At 30.7% G+C, this 7,952-nt stretch overlaps 2 protein-coding genes across 3 annotated transcripts in view; both read left to right on the top strand.

The window, feature by feature from the left end:
- Positions 1–6,873, top strand: part of LOC107605631 (ubiquitin-like protein 5) — a 9,559-nt gene extending 2,686 nt beyond the window's left edge. The window contains exon 4 of the transcript XR_002349544.1: positions 6,800–6,873. The gene's annotated coding sequence lies outside the window, so the exon portion shown is untranslated. The remainder of the gene's footprint in view (positions 1–6,799) is intronic.
- LOC107605632 (ubiquitin-like protein 5) overlaps positions 1–7,952 on the top strand; it is a 25,375-nt gene that overhangs the window by 2,680 nt on the left and 14,743 nt on the right. The gene's annotated exons all lie outside the window — the stretch shown is intronic.

Below are 7,952 nucleotides of genomic sequence, written 5' to 3'. Positions count from 1 at the left end.
CTAAGAATTATTTTATTTAATTTAAGTTAAAATATCTAAAAGTGAATGTTAAATTGTTAATAAAAGAAGCATTATTTTATTAAAAAAGTAAAAAATATGACAAAATATGACAATATAAATTTCGTAAAAAAAATAGTTTTCTTTCTTTGTTTTGTCCCACACATTAAACAAAGGTACATTTGAGCTTCTCGTTTGACTAAACTATACCATTATATTGCAAAATCTTAAATAAATTGGGCCAACATTTTATATTTTTGAAAGGAGAATAATAATATAGTAATTTAGATACAGATGCTATTTCCAGACTATTTTACTTTTTCTATTTTTGTCGACTTTGAATTTAATAAGTGATTCAAATATACATTTCTTTTGTTGTGGAAACTGTATTCATGTTTATAGTTTAAAAATAGAAAAGATGCTAATTCATACAAGTTGAATGGGCCAATTTATTGAATTAGAGCTGGATGCCAATTGCCATTTCTAAGTCTTTTGCAATTACATGAACGGCCACAAATTTTAATATCAATAATGTTTGAGACCATAAAAGATAAACTCAAATAATGTTTGAATATCAGAGCGTCTTCTTCTCGCCGCATCTTCGCCGGTAGTCGCATTTTTGTCGGTCTTCGCGGGTAAATTATCGGTCTTCGTTGATTTATATCTATTCTCTATTCTTATTTTTCGTCGGATAAATTAATTCTGTAAAGTGTAAATTTTGAGATTTTGATTATTTACTTTGATTTTGAAGCATTTGTTATAATGTCTGGAATTAGAATAATTATAATTTATATTTTTGATTCTGATTTTTATTAATTTATGTGATTCAATCTTTGTGGATTCTGTTATTTAAGTGTTCAATAATACTCCACATCTATATAAAAAATCTAACCAAGTCATTCAAGCACTTTTTTGTTAGTCACCAAAAAAAACTTTCAAAAAGTAAAAAAAAAAAAGCACTTTTTTGTTAACGCGCCTCCCCCCTCTCCCAAATTACATGAAATACACGCGTGCCCCCATCTCCCTCCTATCAACGTAACAGATTTACGTAAACATTTTCTTCAACGTAAACATTCTTTTTCTTCTTCTCTTCTTCAACGTTAACGATTTGCATTGTAATTTTTGGATCTGCTGCTCGTCGTTTTTCTTCCTTTTTTCTTCTCTTCTGCTCATTGTTTTTTTCTTCTCGTCCTTCTTCTTCCTATTCTTCTTCGATTTTGTGAATTTATCTTCTTCGTTTTCAAATTTCAATATTTTACCAAAACAATAAATGATTCAACTTCAAATCAGTTGAATGAGAGCATTTTAGATTATTCTTCTGAAACAAATCAAACGGATGAGGTTTGGATTATTTTTTGAATCGAATTGAATGGAATGCAATTGTTAAATTGAATTGATAATCTCTAAATTGTAGACATAGGTGATGAATTTGAAAAACTCTAAATTAAATTAGTGATGACTAAACATTATTAATATGATTAATTGTAAAATTATTAATTTGATTTTGATTCATATGTATTAATTATATAATTTTGCTGTGCAGATTTTGCTATTGGGTCGAAAAAAATAGCAAGCACAAGATGTTGGAAGTGAATCAGTATTGGTTATAAAAATTGTTAAATGTTATGGCTGAAGCAATATTTTGATTGCCCAATTGTATTAAAGAAAAACACATTTAGCCTTGAGCAAAAACAGTTATATTAATTGGCTGAATTATTTCTATGTTTAGTTGGGACAGAATTCAATCTTTATGACTATTAGCCCAAATTAATTTTTGTTGGCTTGCTTGGTCCGAAATGAAGAAAAGAGAGAAAGCAAATGCTTCTTGCTTCCAACTGATCTCTCTCTCATATGGTGGATTCCAAATTTAATTCAATTATCATTAATCACATGGGAACAATGAGAGAGAAATTAACAATTGATTTGATTGTCATCATCAATGCTACACGCCACCTAAAGCAGAAAAAGGGAAGTAAATTAATTCATTTTAATTTCTTCATTCAAATCCATTAAAAGTTCTCTCTCTTCTCTCACATCCATCTTCTTCATTCGGTCACTTCACAGAGAAAGCATGGAAGCTTTTGCAAGCTATCAGAGTGATGAAGAAGAAGCTAGAAGCAAGCTAAAGACCATTGTAATGATGGCAAGAAAAAGAAAAAGAAAACAAAAAGTATGTTGTGGCTGAGATCTTCACTAAAAAGAGGTAAGATTTGGTGAAGTAAGTTCATGCTCTCCATACCAAAAATGGAAGTAGATGATCTCGGTCAGAGGAAGAAGATCTCAGAGGCATGGCTCGTCTCTGCTTTGTGTTCTTTCATCACAGAAGGTAGCTAAGGAGGCTACGTGAAGGAGGAAGCAAAAGTGGAGCAGGAGGAGCTGTCATGCATCAAGAACGCATCAAGGGCTTGGAATGCAAGTCAAGATGGATGGCCCAGATTGGTGAAGATTAGTGCAAAGAGAAAATACAGAGGTAATTGCATGTTGGGTTTGACATTCAGTTTCCTCTCCTCTCTCTCTGGCCGAACCGGTTCTGGTTTGAAGAAGAAGAAGCTTAGCTTGATTCAACAGTTTCAACCGTGGAGGCTTCCCATTTTATAAATAAGGGAGAACAGCTAGGGTTTGAAGCAAGGAGTTAAGAGTGCAAAGTACAGAATTCTCATAGCTACCCAAGCTAACAGAAGTTCTTCTCCTTCAATATTTTCTGTTTTATATTTTTCTGTTTAATTTTGTCTGTCTTGAGTCTCATGGAAAAAGGCAAACAATGATGTTTGTAAGAAAAATCTATAGAGCGGAAAAAGACAGAGAGTGCAAAATTAAAAGAAAAAGCCATATATGTCCTTAGAGGTCCTTTGTACATCTGTATTGTGTTTCATGATTCTGTGGGAATTTCCTTGCAAGTTGGGTTAGCACTTAGCAATTGAAAGCTTGGCAGTGACCAAGTCAAGTTCAGGATTGGGGATTAGATTCTGGACTTGTCCTGGATAGGAAGGATAGTTCCTAGGGAGAATTGGTGTATGTAATCATGATGATTATAGTGAAATTCTATCATTGTTGTGATGGAGACTGGATGTAGGCTGCATTACACTTGGCAGCTGAACCAGGATACTTCGTGGTGTGATCTTCTATCTCTCTTCTACTCCGTTTCTGTTTCTGCTACATAGGAGATAAAACTGAAAAATATCTCTTGCCTGGTTACGAGATAAAAAGAAAAAGTCTCGTGGCTAGGTACGAGACAAAAAGCAAAAAGTCTCCAGAAGTTGTTTCAAAGGCCAGCAAGTGTTATTAAGTGAAAAGGAGGCTAAGATTCAACCCCCCTTCTCTTAGCCACTAATAAACCATCAACAGGTGTTTTGAATTTGATTTTATATAATGGATAATGTTCCGTTTAGTACTATACAGTTGATTCACCTTAATAACGTGTTTGGTTCATTATGCAGAAAGCTATTTTGAATTTGATTTTACATAATGGATAATATTCTGTTCATTTAGTACTATACAGTTGTTTCACCTTAATAACGTGTTCGGTTCATTATGCAAACCAGGTGTGTTGTGGATGAACAATTTGTCCCAAAGGTCGGGATGACTTTCAAGACACTAGAAGAAGGTGAAAAGTTCTACAAAAATTATTCCAAACTTGCTGATTTTTCTACCAAAATAAGGAACAGGACTCGGAAGGGAGACGAGATTAAGAATCAACTAATCGTATGCAACAGAGAGGCGATGTGGAAATCGAAGATATCTCCAATTCTAAATAGTCACTTTTTTGTGTTAGTCTTTATTGAATAGTCACTTTTTTGTGTTTGATATTAGCTTTATGAAATTCTTTATTGAATACTCACTTTTTTGTTTATTGAATAATTAAATTATTCTGTTATGTCAAAGAGTTTAGGTGTTTCTAAAATTAAATATTGATAGCAATATTTTTTTAAAATTTAGCTCTCTGCTATATTGATATATGAATTTTTTCGGTTCATCCAATGTATTAATTTTGGTTCATTTATTTTTTTGAGGCTCTTAATGTTTGATAAATACATTGATTTCATTCACTGTGAACTTGAAACAAAACAGCAGCCAGACAGTTTCAACAGATATATACATTAACATTTCAGACCGACAGGACAAGGACTAATCAATCTTAAATCAGATATATACATTAACATTAGATTTGCAATAACATTACATTAATATTCACATATATACATTGAAAGAAGTAGTATTTGCTTTTTTAAACAAGTTAAACAAAATAATCCTAATTACAATCAGTCAAACAAATTATATCCTATTTACTATCTATATCCCCACTTGTGAAATTACAATAAGGGTTGGAGATGACAGCAGATGGCTTTGGGAGTCTTATTGCTTCAGATGCTCGAATTACTTGGTCTCTGATTTTGGTGATAAATATATTTAATGTGTGCATATGCTTACGTTATAGCGCGGTTTTTCCTTCTTTGTCACCATTGTCTTCTTTATTTTTGCTGTAAGGACAAAAAAATTTGGCCAATACTTCACTCAATACACCGATAAGCACAAGCATGCATGTTTTAATCAAGTGAATTAAATTGGTCAACCCAACTGAACCGAACACCATTCATGTGCTGAATAAAATGTGATAAACATTTAATCATCAAGAAAAACTTTTCTGCATGCAAAAGAACTTAACTGAACACATAACAATAAAGTGAATCAAAATGACCAACACTACTAAACCGAACATTAATCATGTGCTAAATAAAACGTGATAAACATTCTATCATCAAGTAAATCATTTCTACATGCAAAAGGACTCAACTAAATACACTAACAATCAAATGAATGAAAATAACCAACTCCACCAAACTGAATTTCATTGATGTTCTGAATAAAATTTGATAAATATTAAATCAGCAAGAAAAATATTTCTGCATGCCAAAGAATTCAACTGAACACACCAACAATCAGGTGAATCAAATGACAAACACCAGTGAACCGAACACCAATCATGTACTGAATAAAACATGATAAACATTCAATCATCAAGTAAATCATTTCTGCATGCAAAAGGACTCAACTAAACACACTAACATTCAAATGAATGAAAATGAGCAACTCCACTGAACAAAAAGAAAATAAGAACACATTTCCATTCCTATGCCCTAGTTACGCCAAAAATTGGAATCAGATTAAATCAATCTACTAAACGAAGTAACTCAATTCAGTAAACCTAAAATGCAACTAGGAGAAATGCGAGATTGCAATATTTTAAATGAACAGTAGTTTTTATCATAGATTTCGCAGTCTCTGTTCTTGTTTTCATTCGTTTTTTCTTTTTCCTTTCGAAATCTTCTCGTGATTCTTTTCCAATAACGGTTTTCGCAGAGAACACGAGTGAAATTTGAGAAATTTTGAGAGAGATTCGAAGTTCTTGAATAGCAGTTTCAATGTTGAAGAAGGAACATTGTTTCATATTCAATGCGCGAATGAATATATTAACGTTTTCTGTGCTCTGGGCGCGTGTAATACACGCTTATTTAATGGTAGGGGTGGCAAAACGGGTTGAACCCGTCGGGTCGACCCGCTAAACCTGCTAAAAAGGTCGGGTCGGGCTAGAATTTGGAGCCCGCCAAATTCAAAAAATCCACCAAACCCGCACCGCCAAATTGGCGGGTTTTGGCGGGACAGGGCGGGCCGGTCAGTTAATTTTAATGAATTTTATTTAAAAAAAAAAAAGAGTCAAGCGGGCTAACCCGCCGACCCGCCAATCCGCCATAAAGCGGGACGGACTAGCATTTTAAACCCATTTTAGTTGGCGGACGGGCCGGTCTGTCCCGTTTATGGGGCGAGCCTAAGCAGAGCGGGACTGGTTGGGGTGACCTGCTTTACCACCCCTATTTAATGGTATTGGATTTTTTTGGTATTGGATAAGCTTGGATGGACTTGGATAAAAAATTATATAGATGTGTAGCATGACTGTTATGTGTTTATGTTATAGTTTTTTATTTGTTAGTTATAATTTCTGTGAGTTAGGTTAATTATAATTATAATTATACTTTATATTTGTTAATTTATATTTATCTGTGATTTTTGTAATTTATGTGGTTTTGTAACGTCTGTAATTTAATTTTTGTGATTTTCTACAAATTGTTCTTTATAATTTGATTTATGTGATTTATTGTGAATTGTTGTGTATATGTGATTATAGTTTTATTGTTCTGTGACTCTATAGAATGTCTCTTCTAATTTATGTGATATTAAATGTTTGTTGCTGTTAATATTTTTGGAAACTATTAACACGATGTTTATAATGACAACAAAGGATTATTTAGTTTTTTTTAGTTTTAATTTTTTTTATTTTTTATTTTTAAAAAATTTGCGAATATTTGTGGATTTCCGGTCCCCGACAAATACAAAATTCCTGTTATCTGTTGCGAAAATAGGACAAGAACGAAATTAAATATAGAGATGATCTCATCTTTGTGGATATCCATTGCCATTCCTATTTAAAATTAGTAAAAAATATTTATATCTAAACCAATATTATATTTTTTATTATTTTATTAATATCTTATAATTTAAATTAAAAGATAATAACAATATTTTTAATATACTATTATATTGGTCAACTAAAGCTATAAATATCAACCTTTCTTTTTCCAAAGTTAGAATCAGACTCAAAGAGCTGCAGGTATTATTTCTGTGCATGCTGCTTCCTTGAATGGTATAATAGTACTTGAGATTGAGACTGATCTTTTAATGTTATTTATTTCATATACTATTAATGGCCTGATATATAGTATGTGCTGGATTGGATAAATGTGTCAAATGTAATTTTTGACTTGTAAAAGACCCCTTTGATTGGAATAATGTACATATCTAAATGATATTGGGTTTAATTTATATTCCTCGTAAAAGATTCAAGGTTTGATGTCTAGACTTGAGGAACCACTATGGGTTTGGTTCCAAAATTCATTGATTAAGGAACCACAATGGGTTTGATCAAGTGTTGTTGTGTTGTTAAAGTGTAATAAAAAACAAAAGAATTTTCTTTTTTTATTAGATATTTGGCTGCATATATTTTAAAAGAAATATTCTGTTAATTTTAATATTTTTAACATCATGAAAATGATTTAGGCACAATTTGAATAAACAACTTAATTAAACTATTTTAAAAAAAGAACTTAAAATATAAGGATTTTTATTAATAGTAGTTTATAAATAAATTATTTTATTTTTGAATTATTAGTTATAGAAGTACTTGTTTTAAAATTATAGCGTTTGGATAAATAACTCAAATAAATACAATTTTTTTATACAAGACAATAAATATTAAAATAAGGATGATAACAAATACCTTCTTATAAAATTCTAATTCACAATAATTTTTATGACAATGTTAAAAAAATTATTGTGTAGTTAGTGCTTGGTGTTTTATTATGTATGATATAATAGGCAAAAATTAAAAATAAATATAAAATATGTGTCATGCATGTTTTGTTGTTGTTTTTTTATGAAATTGCCATTTTTTTTTTTGCTTAATATGCATCCCTTATGTTCAAATAATTAAAACGGTAGCATATATTATGCAGTGACGTGGAATTATGTATGAGTTGCTAGGTTTTTCTATATTTTCAGTTTTGAAGGATAGATACTGTGAATGAAATAATCAATATGCTGATTTGATCCTCAAAAACACATTTGTCAATATATGTTAAGCCTCAACTTTTTTTTTGGTACTAAAAATAGGGAGACTTGAATTTGCAAACTCTTAGATGATTATGGAAAGATTATACTATTTGAGCTATAATTCATTGGCATGTTAACCCTCAACTTAAATTAAGTTAATCTTTGTTTATATATATATAAACACTAAAAATTAATTATTAAAATAATTATTTATATAATATATATATTAAAAATAATTTAAATAATATATGTATATAAATAAATATATATTAATTAATTTAGTAACTAATTTT

Source organism: Arachis ipaensis, chromosome B06 (assembly GCF_000816755.2).
Source record: "Arachis ipaensis cultivar K30076 chromosome B06, Araip1.1, whole genome shotgun sequence".
NCBI lineage: Eukaryota > Viridiplantae > Streptophyta > Magnoliopsida > Fabales > Fabaceae > Arachis > Arachis ipaensis.
Note: the sequence above shows the minus strand (reverse complement) of the source record. Positions and strands in the feature narration are given on the sequence as shown.